Below are 10607 nucleotides of genomic sequence, written 5' to 3' on the forward strand. Positions count from 1 at the left end.
TGAAAAAATGGCTATCTTCTTACCCCACTTATTTTTCTTAGCTTTGGTCTTCAGTGGTTGAACGCTCAGGAAATCAGTCATGACAGTATTACAGTGGCAACAGTAGGTTTAACTATCATAATCTTACCTGGATATCAAGCACCTTGAAATACATAGTATGACCAGAGAACTGTTATTTCATTATCAATCATCATTGTCTTAGAAGTTAAATTTTTGTAGAATGTTAACAGATAACAATTATAATTTTATAGAGAAAATTTGAAATCAAGGGCAGCATAGCATTTTAGCATGACATTCATGATGATATTATATTAACATCATTAGTTTTGCTATTGTTTCTACATTTAATTTCTACATTTATTTCCACATTTAAATTTTTGTTTTAGTATAAAATAACTTTAGTCAGTTACCTTTACTAAATTACAAGATATTAAATGATATAAATAAACTTTTACATAAATGTATATCTTTTAATAGAGTGTCTTTTAAGTAGAATGTTTATAGGTATACTTTATAAATTATTAATGTTAAACCTTTAATTTTCACAGTTACACTGCCTGCACCATAGTATTTAGGTACCTTTGTTATAACACAATTACAGTAATACTTTGGTTCATGAATACTTCTGTTTGCAAACAATTTAGTTCGCAAATAAAAGTGTTTAGCAAAATTTATTCTCATTTGCAACTGCACATCAGGTGACAAACTCATCCATGGCCATCTTCCCTATACAAACAGAAACACAAATTAAGTTTGTAAACCAAGGTACCACAGTACATAATAATCATGTAAGCATAAGCCAGAAAATGTATCTATATCATCTGGCTGACTATATTATGTTGGATTGGTATGCATATTTCATCACAAGTAATTGGAACACAAGTAAGGGACAGCCAGATACTTGAGCCTAAAAAGATTATTACCATTAACAACTTTAACCGGGAGTCACCAGTTGGGATGATAAGATATTTTTTCAGTTTTCTGTCTTTGAAGGCCTGTACACTTGTATATCATTTACTATACCATGAGATTAGTAATAACTAGTATCAAAGCTATATAAAAATATTTACATACATTAGTTTTTACTCTCATGGCAAACCTTTAACAGGTTTGTAGGGTGTAACTATACTGACAAGAATTAAGGACATCTTTAGAGTGCTTATAAATTTAAGAAACAGTTTTAACAAATGTAAATAGATTTATTGCCTAATATATGTGTATCTCATTTATACAATAACAAAATGTTTAATCAAAACCAGTAGATGTAGATTAAGTTTTAAATGGCAGGACCAGATTTAAATAGATGTCAAGTTTGATTTTTCATATAAAGTCTAGCTGTATATTGTATAAAAGAGAGCACCTACTAGTTACTTTGTATTAAACTTATACAGTCTTATCTGGCCCAAGAAGTAGCAAGAATATGATAAAGTCAATTATACATACACTATGAATTTTAAACCCACCACAGTTGAAAATACAAACTTTAAATAGATGTAAATCCTCAAAGAATTAAGTGTTAAACCAGAAACACTTAACCTGCTGGAAGATAAAATAGGTAAAACTCTTGAAGTCATAGGTATAGACAAAGACTTTCTGGGGGAAAAAATAAAACAAAAAACAGTTACACAGAAAATAGTCCTGAAAATCACCAAATAGGATCATATCAAATTCAAAAAACATCTGCACAGCAAAGGAAATAGCCAACAGAGTGAAAAGACAACCTACAGAATGGGGAAAAAAAAGTTTTTCCAGCAATTCCTCCGACAGAACTCATATCTGCAATATATAAAGTAGACCCCCCCCCAACACCAATAAAAGACCCAGTTGAAAAACGGACTAGGTGAAATGAATAAACACTTTACGGAAGAAATACAAATGGCTAACAATACATAAAGAAATGCTCAACATTGCTGACCATCAGAGAAATGCAAATTAAAACAAGACTAAGATTGTCTACTCCAGAAAGAATAGCCATCATCAAGAAATGAAATAATAACAAATGCTGGAGAGACTATGGAAAAAAGGAACACTTCTACACTGTGGGAATATAACTAGTACAACCATTATGGAAATAAGTGTGGAAATTCCTCAAAAAATTGAAACTAGAAATTACATTTGACCTGACTATATCCCCTCTATGTGTCTTCCTGAAAGAGTTAAAGACATTGAACTACAGTGATATATGCACACCCATGTTTGTAGCACTATGTTTCATAATAGCTAAAATTTGGAAGAGGCCTACTATGCCTATCAACACATGAATGGATAAGGAAAATGTGGTATTTACACACAGTAGAATACTGCCATAAAGAAGGATGAACTTGCCATTTGTAGGAAAATAGATGCACCTTGAGACCATAATTTTAAGTGAAATAAATCAGACATACAAGCTTAAATATCAAAGTAAAACTGAAGACCATGACCTGTCATATAAAGGTACAAGATCCCAATAATGAATGTAACTGTACTGTATACCTGAAATGTACCAATAAACTCAATGGGGAAAAAAAGTAATGCTGAAGAAGAAAATAAAAGATAGATATTAGGAAATAGGGAGATAGATCTTTCACAAAGGAGAAAGGTATTGATGGATGGATGGATGGAAGAGGGAAGGGAGGAACAGGGGATGAAAAAAGGAATTAGGTTGTATTATTGTACAAAAATCCACAAAAGGAATATAAACATTATATGCTGCAAACGTATAAAATAAAAGAGTGGGATCAAAAGATCCCACACAAGAAACATAAACATTATGTACTACACACATGTATGAATAAAAATAGGGAAAAAATAATATATTTTGCACTGAAGGATAATATATTCACTGATGCTCCCCTGGAACATGCAGCTACTAGGTTAGTAAACTAAGCAGAGGAATTAAAGAAGCAGACTTTAAAATAAAGGATGATGGCTTGAAATAGTGGGTGCACCAACATGTCCTGAGGTTCCAGCACTGGGTTTGACTTCCACATTAGTATTTTTTGCCTGAGGGTCAGTTCTACCAAGTAGAATATGCTTTTAAGGCTATTAACCAGGGAGGCCTGACATTAGTAGCTGTCAGGGTAAAAGACTGCAGTAATTGTCACACAGAAGAGAGTTCCTGATAAATTATTGGATTCCAGTACAGTGACTCACTTATTCAAGATAACAGAAAACATTGGGTGTGTGATGACTGGAATGACATCAGACAGCAGATCCCAAATACAGAGGGCAAGCTATGAGGCAGCTAATTGGAAATACAAGTATGGCTGTTAGAGTCCTGTGGGCACGCTGTGTAAAACAATTGCTGATATTTCTCAAGTTTACACGCAGAATGCTCAAATAACACTTAGTTGTTGTATGATTTTAATTGGTATCAATGAAGAACAAGGCCCTCAGGTGTACAGGTGTGACCCTACACGTTATTACTGTGGGTTTAAAGCCACTATAGCAGGTGTGAAACAAAGTGAGTCAACCAGCTTCCTTGAAAAAAAAAAGTGAAGAAATTCGATTGGACATTTGAACAGACAGTGGAAAGTGCAATTACATGCCTACCTCCTGCTCTCTCAATTGATTTCAAACCTTCAGAAATACAAGTTGGAGTAGTTAACAGTTGAAAATCCTAAATTCAGGATTCTTACAGAAACAGAGCAGAGAGAGACTAAACATTGTCATTAGTTTACCAAATCCATGAAGCCACTTGCCTGTGTGTTGGATAACAACAGACCATTACAGAGACCCTTGGATTGATAGAAGAACTTCTCCCACTCCTGCCACCCAAGTGGTTAGGATTCTGTATAAATAAAAAGTGTTTTTGGAAAAATAAATAACAAAATAAAGGATGATGGTTTATTTGGGAAATGTTAGAAAAAGAAAGAATAGCTATGTGGCAGTGTGGGGGACATCTTAAAGTCAAATATCCCCCAGCCCTTGTCCCTGGCTCCCTTTGTTTAGGACTAGTAATTTTCTCCACTTTTCCCCACGTGGGCACCTGGAAGTTCTGGCAGTCTGATTGGCTGTCTGGCTGCCTTTGACTCTAACCAGGGCACCTCTGTCTACATTCTTTCTGGCATTTGATTCCTTCTGCTTTTTGTGATGAGTAAGTGGGAGAGGGCTTACAGAAAGGTAGCTTAAGAGTTAAAGATTAAGTAAAGGGGACATGTGTATATCTGGTGTAGTAATACTGACACAAAAGAGAATATCTCAGTGGTGCTGCCACCTGCCTCACAAACACAAAGTCCTGAGTTTGATCCCCGGTACCAAAAAAAAATTAAAAATAAGAGTGAGAATATACAAAAATGTATACCTGTATAGGTATTTGTGTCTTTTACATTTTAAATAAGAATCCTTAAGTGGCTGCCCCTTGTCCCCTTTGCATTTTATCAGAAGTGTGTGGCTGCAGGGCCTGGTTACCCTGGTCTTTTACATTTCTGGCTTTCTCCATGCTTACTTAACTCTTTCTCATAAATTCTTATGGTAATTTCATTACCTGGTGCCTTTCTGGATCTGGTTTCTCACTCCTTTTTTACCTTTGTCTTTTTAATTGTTCTAATTGTAGAGGCAAAAGCTGCTTTTAGTAAGATTCCCTATTAATTTTTAGTAAAGCTTAAATGAGGTTTTTATCCTGTCCTTTTTCTACCTAGAAGCCCCCTTTCCCTACATTTAGATCTTGCCATGGAGGAATTATAGATAGTACTAAAAACATTTTAGAAAGTTCCAGTGCTTACACTCCTATTTGGAAGTGAAATCAAAAAGATAGAGATTAAAATAGGAGAAACTGTTAAGGTTATTGCATAGAACACAACAAATTCAGCACTGATTTATCTTCATCTGGATAGCAATGTCTTGTTGAGATGGTATGGGTATGTAAACAAAATACTAAAAAAAAAAACAGCTTCTAAGCCTCTTTATTGCAATTTTATATCTCTCTTTAGCTGCACACTATTTCCACATGTTTATTCTCCATTTGCAACTTACCTTTTCTTGGCTTTTTAAGCTCTTTTTCTTTATAAGTCTCTACATGGTTCACCTTTTTGCTCTCTATCCTTCAAATTTCTTTTGCCATTAGCTCCCAAATCCTATATCCCCATTCCAAATCTGAAACTAATCAAGCCTAGATATTCCAAATTGGCATAAATTTATATGAGCTTATACACTTTTTTGGGGGGGTACCAGGGATTGAACTCTGGGCCTTGCACTTGCTACGCAGGTGGCAGAACCACTGAGCTAAATCCCCAGCCCGAGCTTATATGCTTTTAAGCACCATCCCATTCCTAACTTGAATACAGGACAGTAAATATCCTAATTTTCTTTTTCTGGTGGCTGGTTCGATAACCTGTTAGCTTCCTTTTTGTTCTAGGTAGAATGAGCTATTGCAGGGGGAAGACTCAAAGACAAACAAGGAAGTATGGGTAGATTAATAAGCAGAGAATGCTATATGTACCAGATGATACAGTTATGGCCAAAACTGAGTTAAAATATTAGCTCTTTGAGCATACTCTGCTTTTGTATTTTCCCCCTCCTTTCCAGTCTCCTGATAATATTTAAGAAATTCCTATCTTATATAGCCCAGAGTGGAAAAGGGATTTTTTTTATATTGGGTTAGGATGGTATTCTTTCCCACTAGATAATAATAAGCTCCTTGAAGACTGGGACAAAGTGTGCTTTGATAGCTACTATATCCACAGCACTTAGTAGCAGTTCCTCTCCTAGATTAGATAGCCCTCATATATTTTCCTATATTTTCTCTTTCCACATAATTTAGAAACTTGTATCCTACAACTATCCAGAAGAATCTTACTGGAAACCCTTTCAGTCCAAAAACTGCAGCTAAACAAAAAAATAAACAATAAAAAAAAAAACTTAGGACATAGGAACAGGACAGAAAGTATGGCACTGAAAAGACAGTTGAGTTAGTAAATGAATTGCATCCATTCCCCCCAAAAAAAACAGACAATGTAAAAACTTTATGGCTGGCATTATTATAGATGCCTGAGTTGAGTAGAAATATTATAGACAGTCAGATAGGGTTAGGTCCTTAAGAGTGTCAGGACAAAGGTGAAACACACCACAACTGTGGCCAGAGACACATCTGTTAGAAACCAGGCCTCAAGATAATGACAAGATGACCAGAATTATATAATTCTTCAGAGGACAAATACTTGGCTTAATATTAAATTTAGATAGATAGCCACCCCAGTGTGTGACCAGAAACCTCTGTACCCACCATTTCTTAGAAGAAATCTTTGTTCTTCTTATTTAATGTTTTTATTGGTACATTTTAGATACAGTTACATTCATCATTGGAATCTTGTACCTTTACATTACATATTTTAGTTTTATTTTTCCCCATTTCATCAGCCTCCCTTTCCCCCTTCCCCATTTACAAAGACACTGTTTCCATTTTTTTCTTTTCTTTTATTTTTTCTCTTCCCTTTTTACCTTTCCCCTTCCCCTCCCATTTGCTCAATACCTTTAGACCTTTTTTTCCTATTACAAAATATCATACATTTTATCCCTTATTTACACTTTTAGTTTATCACACCAGAGAAACTATTTGGTATTTACACGTGTGTCCTATTGATTCACTTAAAAATATGTCCTTAATGTGCATCCACTTACCTATAAATGTCTCTAGTTTCTCATTCTTTATGGCTGAGTAGTACTCCATTTTATAAGAAAAAAACCCACATCTTCTTTATCCAGTCTCCAGTTGATGGGCACTTGGGCTATTTCCAAGTTTTAGCTATTACAAACTGTACTGCTATAAACATGGGTGAGCATATATTACTGTGGTTTGATTCTTTTAATTTTTGAGAGAAGATACCCAGAAGGGAAATAGCTGGGTCAAATGGATTTCCAATCCAAGTTGTTTCATTTATCTCCATATTGATTTCCACAATGATTATACCAGTCTGCACTCCCACCAACAATGAAAAAGAGTTCCTTTCTCCCCCTCTTTCCCACCAGCATTTGTTATTGGTTGATTTCTTTCTTTTTTTTTTATTCAGTTTATTGGTACAATCTAGGTATACAATACAGTTACATTCATTACTTGGATCCTGTACCTTCACATAACAGGACTTGGTTCTCATTTTTTCCCCTTGTCCCTGCCCTCCCTCAGTTGATTTCTTGATAGCAGCCATTCTTTCTGGGGTGAGGTGGAATCTCAGTGTTGTTTTCATCTGCATCTCTCAAATGACCAGTGATGTTAACATTTTTTCACGTATTTATTTGCTGCTTTTACTTCTCTAAGAAATGTCTGTTCATTTCAGATTCCCATTTTTGAACCAGGTCTTTATATTTGGGGTGTCTGAGTTTTTTTAGTTTTTTATATATTCTAGATAGTAGACCTTTGTCTGAGGAACAGCTGGTAAAAAATGTTTCCCATGTTGTAGGTTGTCTCTTAGTTCTGTTGGTGGTTTCATTTGCGGTGCAAAAGCTTTTTAAAAAGATGAGATACCAGTTGTTGATTCATGGTGCTAGTTCCCGTGCTACTGAGGATCTGTCCATAAGTTTTTACCTATGCCAGTGTCTTCAAGAGTTCTACCTAGCTCGTCTTCCAGCAAGTTTAGTGTTTCTGTTTTAATATTTAGATCTTTAATCCACTTGAGTTTTAGTTTAGTGCAAGGTGAAAGATGGGGGTCTAGTTTTAATCTTTGGCAAGTCAGAATCAGTTTTTTCCGCACCATTTATTAAAGAAGGTATCTTTCTTTCCTCCACTGTGGATGGTTGGCTCCTTTGTCAAAGATGAGGTAGTTGAGTATGTCTGGAGTTGTTTCTGCATCTTCTAATCTATTCCACTGATCCTTGGGTCTTTTTCCTTGCCAGTACCATGCTGTTTTGAACACAATGGCTTTGTAGTGTAGTTTCAAGTTGGGGATTGTGATATCCCCTATCCTGTCTCTGTTGCCTAGAATGGCTTTTGCTATTCTAGGTCTCTTCTTGTTCCAAATGGATTTTTGTATTGTTTTATGTAGTTCTGTGAAATATACTGTGGGGTTTCAATTGGGATTGCATTGAATTTGTATATCAGTTTTGGAATTATAGCCATTTTCACTATATTGGTTCTTCCTACCCAGGAACAAGGGAAACCTTTCCATTTTCTTTTTATTGAGTTTATTGGTACAATCTAGGTATACAATACAGTTGCATTCATCATTGGGATTCTGTACCTTAACATAATAGGTCTTGATTCTCATTTTTTCCCCTTGTCCCTGCCCTTCCTTCACCCCCTCCTCCCCTCCCCATTTACAAACACTTTATTTCCATTTTTTCAGTTTCTCATATTTTTTCCTCTCCCTTATTACCTTTCTCCCACTCTTCCCACTTTCCCTACACCTTTAGCCCTTTACTTCCTATTTCACATTAATTATCTCGTTAGGAGCCTGTGTACTATTATAGTTTTTCACACCAGAGAAACTACTCGGTATTTCAGTTAAAGAAATTTCTGTATGAACATTAAAAATAGGGAATCCTAAAATAAAACTAAAAAGGAAAGTAAAAGAGAAAAGGCAATGATGCAACATTAAAATAATCCTTAATTCTGGAGATGAAAATGGTCCCTTAACATATTTAAATTGCTTCTTGATCTTGTAGGCTTATCTTATTCTTTTTTCATTATTTAGAGAATACTTTATTAGTTTCTGTAATCAAACCCACGTAGATATGACCTTACATATTTAGTACAATGTGTTACCCCTGTACACATGGAAAAAAAATAAAAAATAAAAATAAAAAAATTAACATTTTTAGACCAATATGGCTGTCCATTTCTGTACAATGCCAACTCACCACAGTAAATTGGGATAACTTTTTCCAAAGTTGACAGCACCCAAATTTCCCAAATTTCCATTTTCTTATAGTCTCTTCAATCTCTTTTTTTCAGAGTGTTCTGGTTCTCAATGTAGAGATCTTTTGCTTCCTTTGTTATATCGATTCCTAGATATTTCATTTTTTTATGCTATTGTGAAAGGGGTTGTTTCCCTAATTTCTCTCTCAATGAGTCTGTTATTTGTGCACAAGAAGGCTATTGATTTTTAAGTGCTTACCTTGTATCCAGCTACTCTACTGAATCTGTACAGGAGTGTTATTCAGTTTCCATGTGTTTGTGAAGTTCTTATGGTTTCTTTAGCTACTGATCTCCAGTTTAATTGCACTGTTGTCTGATAATATACATGGGATAACTTCAACTCCTTTTCATTTAGTTAAACATGTTCTATAAGCTAGTATGTGGTCTCTTTTGGAGAATGACCCATGTGCAGCTGAAAAGAATGTATATTCTGATTTTGTGGGGTGGAATATTCTGTAGACATATGCTAAGTCCATTTGTTCAAAAGCTTGGTTCAGTTTTAGTATTTTGTTGTTGATTTTTTTTGTCTAGATGGCCTGTCTATTTGTGACAGTGTCTATTTTTGACAGTCCCCCACTATAATTGTATTAGTATTTATTTGGTTTTTCGTGTCCCTTAATATTTGTTTTGTATAGTTGGAGGCATAGGTATTTGGTGCACATATATTTGTGATTGTTATCTCTTCCTCTTGGATTGTTCCCTCTACATGGATGTAGTGACCTTATTTGTCACGCTTAATTAGTTTTTGTTTGAAATTTACTTTGTCTGCAAATAAGATAGCTTCCCCTGTTTTTTTCTGGGTTCCTGTCACATGGAGAACTGTTTTCCATCCTTTTACTTTCAGTCTATGAGTTTCTTTTTCAACTGGGTGTGTTTCTTATATACAGCATATGGTTGGATTTTGCTTCTTAATCCATTCTGCCAGTTGATTTTTTTTGATGGGTGAATTGAGGCAATTAACATTAATGGTTATATGCCGGGCGTGGTGGCTCACGCCTGTAATCCCAAGCACTCAGGAGGCTGAGGCAGGAGGATTGCTGTGACTTCAAGACCAGCCTGGGCTACATAGTGAGTTCCAGGTCAGTCTCAACTACATAGTGAGACCCTGTGCCAAAAACCAAACATTAATGGTTATAACTGATATGTATTGATTTACCATCGTCATGTTTTTATCCTGTTATTGGCTCTTTTTAATTTTTCCCCCTCTCCCTTTAATTTCTTGCCTCGCCTGCTGGATTTGCTCTGTTGGGCCTCATGGAGTTGTGATTTTCATTGTCTTTTTCTAGGATATTATTTAGAATTGTTTGGAGTGCTGGTTTGATATTCATAAAGTTTCTCAGGTGTTCTTTGTCATGGAAGTATTTTATTTCCCTGTCAATTTTAAAAGATAGCTTTGCAGGATACTTCAGTGTATGTTAGAGGTTGTTTGCTTTTAGGTCTTGAAATAACTCACTCCAGTCTCTTCTTGACTTGAGGGTTTGTGTTGAAAAGCCAGCTGTGATTCTGATAGGCTTTCCTTTGCATGTATTTGTTTCTTTTCTCTAACTGCTTATAGTATTTTGTTCTTCTGTTGGGTTTCCAGGATCTTGATTATTATATGTCTATGTGTAGATTTATTTATTTTATTTATTTATTTGTTTTTTTTATTATTATTTTTTTTTTGATCATGGGTAGTTGGAGTCCTGTATGTCTCACTTATCTGTATGTCAAATTGTCACGCGCACCTCACCAGCAAGGAGCACGCAACACTCAGGATTCTTCTGAAGCACGCTTTATT

At 35.2% G+C, this 10607-nt stretch overlaps 1 protein-coding gene and 1 pseudogene across 7 annotated transcripts in view; both read left to right on the forward strand.

The window, feature by feature from the left end:
* Positions 1–10607, forward strand: part of Gphn (gephyrin) — a 559105-nt gene that overhangs the window by 502962 nt on the left and 45536 nt on the right. The gene's annotated exons all lie outside the window — the stretch shown is intronic.
* LOC104877031 lies at positions 2935–3657 on the forward strand (annotated as a pseudogene).

This window comes from Fukomys damarensis, unplaced genomic scaffold, assembly GCF_012274545.1.
Source record: "Fukomys damarensis isolate Sample0158 unplaced genomic scaffold, DMR_v1.0_HiC HiC_scaffold_21, whole genome shotgun sequence".
NCBI lineage: Eukaryota > Metazoa > Chordata > Mammalia > Rodentia > Bathyergidae > Fukomys > Fukomys damarensis.